This window comes from Schistocerca serialis, chromosome 7, assembly GCF_023864345.2.
Source record: "Schistocerca serialis cubense isolate TAMUIC-IGC-003099 chromosome 7, iqSchSeri2.2, whole genome shotgun sequence".
Classification (NCBI taxonomy): Eukaryota; Metazoa; Arthropoda; class Insecta; order Orthoptera; family Acrididae; genus Schistocerca; species Schistocerca serialis.
Genome location: NC_064644.1, coordinates 541003046 through 541016300, shown reverse-complemented (window position 1 = coordinate 541016300; position 13255 = coordinate 541003046). Strand labels below are relative to the sequence as shown.

The 13255-nt window shown below is 45.5% G+C and overlaps 1 pseudogene; it reads left to right on the top strand.

The window, feature by feature from the left end:
* Positions 1-435: 435 nt before the first annotated feature.
* Positions 436-553, top strand: LOC126413420 (5S ribosomal RNA; annotated as a pseudogene).
* The last annotated feature ends 12702 nt before the right edge of the window (positions 554-13255 follow it).

The window sequence follows — 13255 nt, the reverse complement described above, 5'->3', positions numbered from 1 at the left end:
TATTCAGACAGCTCTCCTATTTCTGACGTGACTCTGCCATAACTCCAAGGTATTCGGGATGTTGTCTTTCAACAAGGTAATGAAAGACTGCACGTTGCACCTTACAATCCCGGCCAACCTCCATACGGATGGTGTTCGACTTTTGCTCTAACCAGCTCGTTTTTCAGATCTCGCACTCACAAAGTCGTCTGACGATGGATTGCTGGCACACTGGCGGGCTACTAATCACCAGCCACTACTAATGATGAGATAAGGCGTAGAGTTGAAACAGCATGGAATGACGTCACAGTGTCTTTAATCCAAGGACATCTCGACTCAATGCCTAGACTAGTTAGAGCCATTGTTACTGTCAGTGGTGGTACATCCATTTACTAAACCTCGCACTACATGTAACTCCAAATTGTCTAGAAATTTAATCCTGCATTCATCATACTGGCCAACGGCCTTGCCGCAGTGGTAACACCGGTTCCCGTCAGATCACCGTAGTCAAGCGCTGTCGGGCTGGACTAGTACTTGGATGGGTGACCATCCGGACTGCCGAGCGCTGTTGGCATGCAGGGTGCACTCAGCCCTTGTAAGGCAAACTGAGGAGCTACTTGATTGACAAGTAGCGGCTCCGGTCTCGTAAACTAAAATACGGCCGGCAGAGAGGTGTGCTGACCACATGACCCTCCATATCCGCATCCAGTGACGCCTGTGGGCTGAGGATGACACGGCAGCCGGTCGGTACCGTTGGGCCTTCCAAGAACTGTTCAGACTGAGTTTAGCTTAGTTTATTCGTCATACTATATTTTATACTCACAGCAAGTAAAATTTTGTTATATGCTGTGATTCCTGCCGTTTCTAATGGAATTGGTCGCTGGTATACTCCCGCTGTTTAGTAAAGAACGCAGTAGACTCATTTCTTTCACATGGCAATTCAATAAAAATTTTCTCACAGTATCACAACTTTTACGTTTCTTTACGACGGAGATACTGTTAACGTGACTTTAAAAAAACTATCAATACGGAAACCCTGCAATAATATAATTGAAAAACATTTCAAAAATGACGTACATATGTCGTGTATTCTAGTAGGTACAAACATTGGTGTTATTATTATCAGTATTAGTATTGGCTATTGAAATACTAAATTAAGGCTGAGTTCTAAGCGAATACTTAAGGGTTTCTTTTGTTTGTATTGTTATCGAGACATGACACGTAATGTCTTTGACCGATTGTAGCCTTTTGGGGGAGAGAAGTGAGTATCAGGCAGATACGCTTTGCAAGTAGTTGTGCGTGCCTGCGTGCATGTGAGTGTGTGTGTGGGAATGGGGGGGGAGGGAGGGGCATACAGATATGTGGTGTTGTCCTGGTCCTGATTATCATTGAATACAGTAATAAAGTTTGAAGAAAATAATTAATTTATAGTATACGTGAAGCAAAACAGGAACCCTAAAGTCTGTTTCACAAGCAGTAATAGACCACCAGATACACTATGCCAACAGGAACAACGAAATGTAATAATGAATGGACAACACATAGAAGATATGTAACAGAAAATTAATTTCTTTCAACACTGACTTAATCCTTTAATCCTGTGTGCCACTAACAACAAAGCGTCAGCAATAAAAGGAAGCTTGACTGGACTGTTTTTGAGAGCCAGAGACGGCAGGTGCAGGTTCCACACGGAGCTACCAACACCTCTGACGGGTGTTTCCACTTCCTGAGTGTTTCGTATACTACCAGAGCATCTAGGTTTTCACACCCTTATTTGAGACACACACATATCAGTAGTGATCTTCATTGTTTGGAGCTAGATACTGAAGTGAGGTCACTTTCAAAAGCCGGCCGGTGTGGCCGAGCGGTTCTAGGCGCTTCAGTCTGGAACCGCGCGACCGCTACGGTTCCTGCCTCGGGCATGGATGTGTATGATGTCCTTAGGTTAGTTAGGTTTAAGTAGTTCTAAGTTCTAGGGGACTGATGATCTCAGATGTTAAGTCCCATAGTGCTCAGAGCCATTTCACTTTCAAAAATTATGTTTGTGCTACAGTATCTCCGACGTGACGTAAATTACCTTTTATGTAATAAACTGATTGCACCGTGCAAATGAATTACAAAACTGTGTTAAATCCGTATAAGTAGGCCTTAGTGTGCCTTTCTGGTCATGTGCGAGAATTGGAATCAAGTAAAATGAGAGCAAATATTTCCCTTGATTAGTAACATCAGGATATGTCAGTGACAAAACGAGTTCATTTTTTTGCGCGTATACAGGGTGGTCCATTAATAGTGATCGAGACAAATATATCACGAAATAAGCATCAAACGAAAAAACTACAAAGAACGAACCTCATCAGCGCTATCTATCACAAAGCGAAGAAAGTGAGCCAACTAAAACATTCACATTTCTTTACGTACTACACGAATATGTAATAAAAAATGGGGGTTCCTATTTTAAAAAACGCAATTGATTTCCGTTTGACCTATGGCAGCGCCATCTACCGGGCCAACCATAGCGCCATCTGGTTTCCCCCTTCAAGCTAGACAAGTTTCTTTCTTTGTAGTTTTCTCGTTTGATGCTTATTTCATGAAATATTTCGCCCGGTCACGATCAATGTACTACATATTTCCAATATTTCATATCAAGATCCGACCACAACACTGTTTTAAATGATTAAATTTCACTTTTATTGCGATGTGAAAATTCTAGTGAAATGTAAACTCTCTGAAGCTTTTACTTTATGAAAAATGGTTTGTGCTCCAGGAAATCCAAATGGATGTTTCAAATCTCGTGTACCATCTACGGAGAGAGTCTGTGACAGTTACAAACTTTCCCGAAATAAACAAAATGTTCTTGTACAATTCAGTCCGCCTCCGTAAGAGAGGTCAGTGCGGTTGAATGCAATGACAGGGACCTGGATTCGATGCCCAGCCCAGACAAGGATTCTTCCTTGGCGGGAAGACTTGTACAGGATGCACTCAGCCATCTGAGGAGCTACTAGACTGACCAGTAACGGTTCTAGTGTCAAGAAAGCCGACAACGTCCAGAGGAGAGGCGTGCTGAAGACATTGGCAGAGGATGACACGACGGTCGGTCGGAAACCATTGGTCCATTTCGGGCTAGAACACGGAACTTCCGTTAGATTTCAATTTCACACAATCTATAAGTCATAAAAGGTCAAGTATTGCATGTGTCCAGTATCTCAGATGCCTACTGTCACAAATATGTGAAATAGCGAATTATTGTTGACAAGTGGAACACATAATAGAGTCTGCCTTGCGTACTGTATGTCACTTCATCACTGATTACAAAATATGTCTGATTTTTGCTTTCAATTTGACACTTATTCTAGTTCTGACAGGTAAGAAATAATAATGAACGTTTCTACTGACATTGTTATACCTGTTTCTCAAGGCACTGATGGGTAATGACGCAAGCAGAGCACTATGAAAGTTGGTGAGGTTTGTTAAGTGTTTATTATTTTCCCTTATTTTCTTTCCTTAGATCATTTCTGGAAAGTACCAGTATCTGTCGAGAGACTGGTTGGACAATTTAATGTTTTGAGGGCCGCCCCTTCAGATCTGCTCTATTAAGTTTTCCAATTCTTTGTTGGATTTCACGTACAGTACGTGTGTACGTGTGTGTTCCCGTTGTTGCGGCGAGGCTTACACGGTTTTTCGTGTCTCGTCAGTGGTCGGAGGGCAGACCCTCCGCTGAGGCAGAACAATGCCAAATATTTTCGAGCGCAGAGAATGCGGTCCGCATTTAAGCTGCATAATGGCGGGCAGCCCGCGCGGAGCCAGCTTTGCGGGTTGCCGCGGCAGCGAGGGGAAGCAGCGGCGCACGTGCAAAGCAGAGCCAAGCCGAGGGCCGCTCCTGCTCTGCGGCTTTTTCGGAGCTCCCGTCCGCGGGTTTTTGTTCCCCGACAAAAGGGTCTGCGGTGAGCGGCCGACTGCGGCGGCCTGTAAGGAGGTTAAGCGGCGGCGGAGCTGCTAATTGGCAATAAACCCGCGGCCAGGCCACGCCCACCGCGACCGCCGTGACGTCAGCTGCCGGGAGACAATCTGCGTAACCGCGGCGCGGGCACCTGCGCCTGCAGCGCCGGCCGCTTTCATGTCGACAGCTGCTGTGGCGCTGACAAGTTCCGGCTCAAAGGCAGCAGACTCTGGCCTCTGGCTACGTCAATGTTCTCTAGACGGCGATTTTTCTGTACGTCAGCGAGTATAAACGCAACGTTGTTAGAAACAATTACTGTTTTAGAAATACATTGTCGAGGCTACGTACGTGGAGCACTCTTGTGGCCACTTTGTAATTTCACTGAATAAAATGTACATAAATATTTGCGGTGAGGCCCTGTAGGATCACGCAAAGCGTTCTACCCCATTTTAGCATTTTTTTCTTCATGGAGTATCTTCAACCCAATTTTTCTCTTGTTGGGACCTATCATTCCACTTGTACATCTCGTCCCTGCATATGTTTCTGTTTTCTGTTTCTGTTGGATCGATTTGAACTTTCTCTATGTCAAGTTTGCCGGCCGGGTGGCCGTGCGGTTCTAGGCGCTTCAGTCTGGAACCGCGTGGCCGCTACGGTCGCAGGTTCGAATCCTTCCTCGGGCATGGATGTGTGTGATGTCCTTAGGTTAGTTAGGTTTAAGTAGTTCTAAGTTCTAGGGGACTGATGACCACAGATGTTAAGTCCCATAGTGCTCTGAGCCATTTGAACCATTTTTCTACGTCAAATTTGACTTGAATCGTATTCTTGACTTGACCCTTGTATGTATGTCATAATCCTCTTGGTGGGTCTTATTTCTGGTACCAGCTGGCATCTGCCGCTGTGTCTAACGTCTTCCCTGTGGTTTTATTAGAGGGTAATATGTATCTCTGTTCTGCCAACTTTGATCCGAGAATTTTTCTCATCATTTTCTGTTCTTCCTTCAGTATGCTTCCTAAGTTGCTCTTGGTATGGACTGTTAGTGTGCACAAAGTATTTCAGGCTTGATGACTTTGTTGTAGGGTCTGATCTTTGTTTGAATGAAAATGCATTTCTTATTATATATGTCTTCTGTTTTGTCGTAAGTCGTCTTCATTCTTTGTAGTCGAGTCTTTTGTTAGATCTTTTTACGTCGCGTAAGTTCCAAAATTTCACTTAGTTATTTTAGAAGTATAACTCTTAAAAATGGTTCAAATGGCTCTGAGAACTATGGCAGTTAACACCTGAGGTCATCAGTCCCCTAGAACGTAGAACTACTTAAACCTAACAAACCTAAGGACATCACAAACATCTACGCTCGAAGCTGGATTCGAACTTGCGTCCGTAGCGTCGCGCGGTTCCACACTGAAGCGCCTAGAACCGCTCGGCCACAACGCACGTCGGTATAACTTTATCTTTTAAGAGACAAAGGAACTATTGACGCTGGCTGCGAGCGGGTAGTGATTTAAATCAGTGGGGAAAGTTGAAAATTTGTGGCAGACTATGATTTGAACGGAGGCCTCTTGCTTGCCAAGCAGACGCTCTAATCACTAGGCCATCCGAACACAGTGGTCGTCGAAAGAATTAAAAAGAAGAATTAAAGCTAAGACGGCCAATGCACTCTCAGTACAGATGCACGGCAGGCTCGAACTCTTACGGAAATATGCGGAATGCCGCGAGTAACGAAAAACAATGGGCACGGGCACTACATTAGTAGAGTGTGGATAAGCTGAGAATTTGGGTCTGACGGGAGGCGCGCTATGGAAATCCGTGGAATTACACTGACCCTGAATAAATCAATGTCCTCTCGTAGCCAATGACTGTAATACATCGTGGCTGCTGGATCAAAGTTGTGTCACATGTATTGTTGTGTATAGTGTTTAATTTTTGTAGGTCTAATTTTAAGCAAAATTCATACTTCTGCAAATAGATCTGCAAGCTAAATTATTCCGCATATTCCTTTAGCATTCTATCTTGTCCCGGCAACAGTATTAAAATTCGTAAGAGCTCGGCTAAGCTGGTGGCATAATAAGACCAGTCAATGAAGACCAAAACGGTGGAATGTGGTAAATAATTCTTGTAGTCAGTGGTATGATGGAGTGCCATGAACAACGCACAAGAATTCCTGACTTGTGAGGGCCGAGGTAAATTGGAAGGTGTCTTTGAAGGTTAGTTCTGTAAATTTTGTTGAGTAACTTGAAAACTACGGTCCCTAGCAGTAATATATCCGAGTACAAAACTATTTTCCTATAAAAATGTCTCATTCACTTATATACCTTCTACTCCCCCTCTCTGTGCCTGTATGTCCACATCATCCTCCCACCTACATCAGAATATCTCCTCGTCACCACTTTCTCTGCCCCCTCACCTACTCCCGCTTTCTGCTTATCCATTACCATCGTTCAGTCCATCCTCTCCTCTGTCCATCTCAACCTAACTTAACCGGGCCCATCAGAACCAGTAGCTCCTGGAATACTGCCCAATGGACCAGAGCGACACTACTCCTAGAACATGTGTGTCACGCATAGTAAGCTGGAAACCAGGTGCTTGAAAATCATTTATTTGCTACCGAATCCCACAACACACGCATCATGCAGGTCAGGTAGCAAAGCACGTCCTTGAAATCATTTATTTGCCCCTAATGTACAGGCCACCATGCAAAGCAGCTTGATACAGCAGGCCGATGCTAGTCCAGTGCAACATGCCTTTCATGTAGGGCAGCCTACATATCAAGGCTCAGAAAACTGTTTCGAATCCCTGACTTGTAGACGGCACAATGAAGCAAGTTGATTTGGAAGACCAATACTGTTCCCTTGTAACTTGCCCATCACACAGGGCAGCCTATGCAACATGAGCTGCATAAAGCACGTTTTTAACTGTATCTCCACCACCATATAAGGTAGGAGTTCACAAACTTAACAGTGCTGATACTCTTGAGGCCGGTTGCTACTGCACTAAGTGTGGGTGAAATCAATCAATATCCCCGGCACACACACACACATATACTCTTCTTTATATAGGGTGAGCCATAAATGAGGAAACATATGTCGAGAACCTCATGCTGCTATGTGTAACACGTGACGCACCGTTGTTAATTTCGTTCTACTTGGTGTACTGTGTACGTAAAACAAAAACACCTGTTAACCATTGAGCGAGATACCGACGAGCCTCACGATCACGACATGACATTCACCCATTGATACAACACTGATAAGCTGCTGTGAATCTGTTAGCGTTTGAAAGATACGAGAAAGAACAAATCCCATCGTAATGTATGTGAAATTGTATCAGAACTTGTGAATCACACGTTGCCGGCGGTAACTGAGTGTACAGTCCCTTGTTAGGGAATGTGTGTCCTGTAAGCGGAAAGAGTGGTCAACGGCGGAAGCAAAACCGCGGCGTGCATGACGTGTTTACGACACCTCTGCGCTGCTCACTCTGCCCGATACTCGCCGTGTCGACAGCTGCTAACGGCCGCGTCGCAGTGTCACTACAGTACCGTGGCGAGTTTCACAAACGAGGAATACGCCGACATCCACCTCACCTACGAGCTTCCAGACGGAAGAGCTGACGCAAGGCAACTGTATCCCGAGAGGTTTCCTAGCCGGCGCCTTCCATCCTCAAAAGCGTTTTACACTGTGGACAGGCGCTTGAGGGAGTATGGTGCATGTGTTGCACCTCCAGGACCGTCGACGTACAGTGCGGATGACGAAGAAAAAGTGTGACAAACTGTTCCGGGGAGGACCGAACAATAAGACCCAGGTCTCTCGCCACTGCGGCCGGAATGTCACAATCTACTGTTATGCGAGTACTCCATAGAAACCATTACCATCACTTTCGCATGCAGAAGGTACAGGCCGGAAAACTACCAGAGGGGGCTGGACTTCTGCAAGTTTATCCTACGGCGTCAGACCCACGACCAGCATTTTTCACGAACAAAACTGTTCACCGACGAAGCCTATTTCACGCAGGAGGGTATAGTGAATTCGCATAATTGATATGTGTGGGCGGAAGAAAACCCAACAGCACAGTGATACAACGGTACCAACAACGATGCGGTGTCAATATCTGGTGTGGTATTATTGATCACCATCTCATAGGGCCACATGTGCTACCACAAAGGCTTACAGGAGAGCAGTATCTGCGTATACTGGATGCTACATTACCGGAACTATTGGAAGATGTTAGTTTGGCCTCTCGTATGAATCTGTGGTACATGCACGATGGTGCCCCCACTCACTTCAGCGGCACAGTGCGACACCACCTGGACAGTGCCTTCCCTTCGAAACGGATCGGTCGTGGACGCCCTGTAGCAAGATCGCCAGACCGAATCCACTGGATTTCTTTTTGTGGGGCCATCTGAAATCTGTGATTTATGAAGGAGAGGTAGTTGATCTCAACACCCTTCAATGCAGAATACAACATGCCTGTGATATTACTCAAAGAGATACAGACATTTTGGATTGTGTTCAGCAATCCTTCCTGCGAAGGGTTCAACTTTGCCACACATATCGTGGCCGTCATTTCGAACAGTACTTATAAACCGCCACTGCAGTTTCTGGTCATGTGTCTCTATGTTAGTTTCGATTTGTACAGCTGTAATGTATTCATTTTTATTAACTGCCACATACCTGTGTACGTGTATTTTGTGTTCTGCATCTATGTACTAATTTCTTAAAATTAAGTCTGGGACACAAAAACCAAATTATAAAACACCCATGTACAGTAGTGCAGCCCCTCACTTTCCCTATGCCAACTAGGCACAATACATAATACCGGCCAGCGTCACCGGTACGAGATAGACGTGGGCGCTGTCATTGCTCGCCGTGTCACGCAGACCGTCGCTTGACGCCGCATGCCTCCCCTTCTCGTGAGTGGGTAGACTACCTACAGCACTCGTGTGCTGTGCCCTGTTGCCGATCTGTCCCCTTGGCCAATGTCGGCGCACAGTAACACCCAAAAGTCCACCCCATATTCCCAGTTTCTTACCACTCAATTGCAGTGTCATTTATTGACATAGGAACACGTGATAAACAAATTTATGTTTGTAGCTCAGTATGTGACAATTTGCATCGCGGTTCCGAAAGCTCCTGAACCTGTAAAGAAAATTGGAATAGATATCAATATAAACATCACTCGAACAGTCGACGGGCATACTGACGGCTCGTAGTGTCCAACGGGCACAATATTTTGGTGGTCAGACATGTAGCCATCGTCAAGCGCGCTGACGAATTGAGCTCATGAGGGCGGGCGGCCGATTTAACGATGCTGTGTCGATATCTGGTATGGTATTAATGATCACCATCTCATAGGGCCACATGTATTACCACAAAGGCTTATAGGAGAGCGGTATCTGCCTTTGCTGGGTGCTTTGTTTGAAGACGTTAGTTTGGCCTCTCGTATGAACGTGTGGCACATGCCAGCCCTCAGGAGCTCAGTTCGTCAGCGCACCTGACGGTGGCGACATATCTGATGGCCGAAATATTGTGCCCGTTGGACACTGTGAACCGGCAGTATACCCGTGGACTGTTCGAGCAGCAACATTATTTCCGCCCTTTGTATTGCTCATGAATCTCAAAGATTTCATGTTCTACCATCATACAGAGAAATCTTCAGAGATGGTGGTCCAGATTGCTGTACACACCGGTACGTCTAACATCCAGTAGCACGTCCTCTTGCATTGATGCATGCCTGTATTCGTCGTGGCTTACTATCCACAAGTTCATCAAGGCACTGTTGGGCCAGATTCTCCCACTCCTCAACGGCGATTTGGCGTCGATGCCTCAGAGTGGTTGGTGGCTCACATCGTCCATGAACAGCCCTTTTAAATCTGTCCCAGGCATATTCGACAGGGTTCATGTCTGGAGAACATGCTGGTCACTCCAGTCCAGCGGTGTCGTTATCCTGAACAAAGTCATTCACAAGATGTGCACGATGGGGGCACAAATTGTCGTACATGAAGACGAATGCTTTGCCAATACGTTGCCGATATGGTTGCACTGTCTGGCGGATGATGGCATTCACGTATCGTACAGTCGTTACGGCGCCTTCCATGCCCACTAGCGGCGAACGTTGACCCCACATAATGCCACCTCAAGACAGCAGGGAACCTCCACCTTGCTGCACTCGCTGGACAGTGTGTCGAAGGCGTTCAGCCTGACCGGTTTGTCTCAAACACGTCTCCGACGATTGTCTGGTTGAAGGCATATGCGACACTCATCGGTGGATGACGTGATGCTACTCGTGAGCAGTCCATTCGACATGTTGTTTTGCTCATCTGTACCGTGCTGTATGGTGTCGTGGTTGCAAAGATGGACCTCAGTATAGACATCGAGAGTGAAGTTGCGCATCACGCAGCCGATTGTCCACAGTTTGAGTCGTAACACGACGTCCTGTGGCTGCACGAAAAGCATTACTCAACATGGTGGCGTTGTTGTCAGGTTTCCTCCGAGCCATAATCTGTAGGTAGCGGTCATCTACTGCAGTAGTAGCCCTTGGGCGGCCTGAGAGAGACATGCCATCGACATTTGCTGTCTCTCTGTATCCCCTCTATGCCCGATCAACACTGTTTTGGTTCACTCCGAGACCCCTGGATACTTCACTTGTTGAGAGCTCTTCCTGACACAAAGTAACAATGCGGACGAGATGAAACCGCGATATTGACCGTCTAGGCGTGGTTGAACTACAGACAAATCGAGCCGTGTACCTCCTTCCTGGTGGAATGACTGGAACTGATCGTCTGTCGGTCCCCCTCCGATTAACAGGCGCTGTTCATGGTTGGCTGTTTACATGTTTCGATGTTTTGGCGAGTTTGGTGACGTCTCTGAACAGTCTAAGGGACTGTGTCTGTGATACAATATCCACAGTCAACGTCTATCTTGAGGAGTTCTGGGAACTGGGGTGATGCAAAAAAAAAAAAAAATATATATATATATATATATATATATATATATATATATATATATATATGCCAGGAGCACGGAATATATATATATATATGCCAGGAGCACGGAACATTTCGTAACTAATTTGTGGGATTATTTACATAGGACCACATTCCAAATGAGGGAAGTCGAACAAGGAAAGCTGTCCACCGACAGAAAGGAACATTGCAGCAGAAGAATAGCAAGTGATTGAATTTGACACCTTGACACAAACGAATAGTTAAAATCAAGCATACTTAATTTTACTGAAGCCATGACTTTTGTTTAAGCAATTACCACCATTCACACTCCCGGTCTTCTGCAATAAGCAATAACAAGGCAAGTACCGAAACCATTTTCCAATTTCTTTCAATTGCGGAACTGCAACTGAAGTCATATTTCGCCGAAACTAAGGGTCTCTAGATGTTACAGGACTGGTTCAAAATGGTTCAAATGGCTCTGAGCACTATGGGACTCAACTGCTGTGGTCATAAGTCCCCTAGAACTTAGAACTACTTAAACCGAACTAACCTAAGGACATCACACACATCCATGCCCGAGGCAGGATTCGAACCTGCGACCGTTGCGGTCGTGCGGTTCCAGACTGTAGCCCCTTTAACCGCTCGGCCACTTCGGCCGGCTACAGGACTGTAAGTGTCATTCTGTGAGCGGGTTGGAGTATATGGTTTTGTCCCTAGTGATAACAAACCAAGAGGACGAGTGTGAATTGTACGAACAGGGTGAATCAGAACTTCAGCGACATATTTTCAGAGGCGGTACTGTGGCCGAAAGAAGAAAAATTGTCAACATTAGCACCAAAATGCTTATCGTAATAGCCATGAGATCATGTTCCGCGAAACTGATGTGCTTCGCAGCTATGAAGGTCACTATTGCTTTTAAGTACGCCTTTTAGAGTCCATGTATCATAGAATTTTTTTTCTTGACTGGGTCCACACTATTTTATAAGAAAGTTTATTGCTGGAGTTTTGGTTCACCGTTTGCATGTCAGGATAGAGTGACGCCGGATTAAATGGTTCAAATGGCTCTAACCACTATGGGACTTAACTTATGAGGTCATCAGTCCCCTAGAACTTAGAACTACTTAAACCTAACTAACCTAAGGACATCACACACATCTATGCCCGAGGCATGATTCGAACCGTGCGACCGTGAACCTGCGACCGTAGCAATCGCGCGGTTCCAGACTGTAGCGCCTAGAACCGCACGGTCACTGTTGCGGATGCCAGATTACGTCAAAACCTTATGGAGAACTGATGTCAATGGGGATCATGTTGAATGTTGCCATTACTTTGCTGCTGCGTTACTCACCAGCATAGATCTTCATCGACTGTGTTGTACACTTCCATAACGTTCCACTAGATCTCGCGGATGCTGTCGGAAGACTTCTTTTAAATTTCCCACAGAATGTGATTGCAGGAATTGATGTTGGGTCTGTAGGGTGACCAGATGTGGCCACATTAAAGACGCTGAAGAATGTGGTGAGCCAACAGTCTTTCACCAAGCGTTTCATGCAGAGAGTCGAGAACGACATTGGCTGTGTCTGGAAGGGCTCCTTCCTGCATAAAGCATTGCTTATGCTTTGGAAGCCGAGTAAATATGGGAAGGAATTCGTTTCGCAAATTACCCGTGTACCGTTCAGAAGTGACGGTTTTGTCAGGAAAGAGACATCAAATTAATACATGGATTCATGCGACAGTCAAATCAAACACTTTTTGACTGTTATTCGCCATTCATGAAAGGTCACTAGACATTCAGTTTCCTGAAACCTCACATTTTGTTTGTTGACCACGTAAGTAACATGTATGTACGCCTCGTCAGATTACCAGATGCTCTGCAGCAATACTTCTCCTTCCCGTCTTCGTTACTAGGAAAGAAAATTCCGTCCGCCTTCTTCCTGCTGATCGAGAAGGGTGTGAAGCACTATCATTTTATACGGGAATTAATGAAGATCGGAATGGAGAATGCGTCGAATACAGCGACACGCTGTTCCAAGTTCGGCTGCAACTTTCCTCGTCGACTTGCCAGGACTGCGTTGCGTCTGCAACTTTCACAGTTTTCACGTCGTCCGGAGAGCAGATATGAAACGCACATGGCCACTCTGGATCTTGCATTCCATTGTTTTTTAACTGCGATGAAACCTATAGACTGCACCTTTAAGGGGAATCCAACTTGTGTTAAAATATTGACGGAAAAATTTCATTATAATAATCACATACTTTATTTCTACGTACAAAAGATTAACTTGGCTGTCTGCTGAACATTCAGCCGTCCGTTGCCCGCCATTTTAATCAACTGATTCGACCTGGACCCTAGAGAACTCTCCATGAACAACTGCATGTAAGACCGGTATTTAAAAATGAGT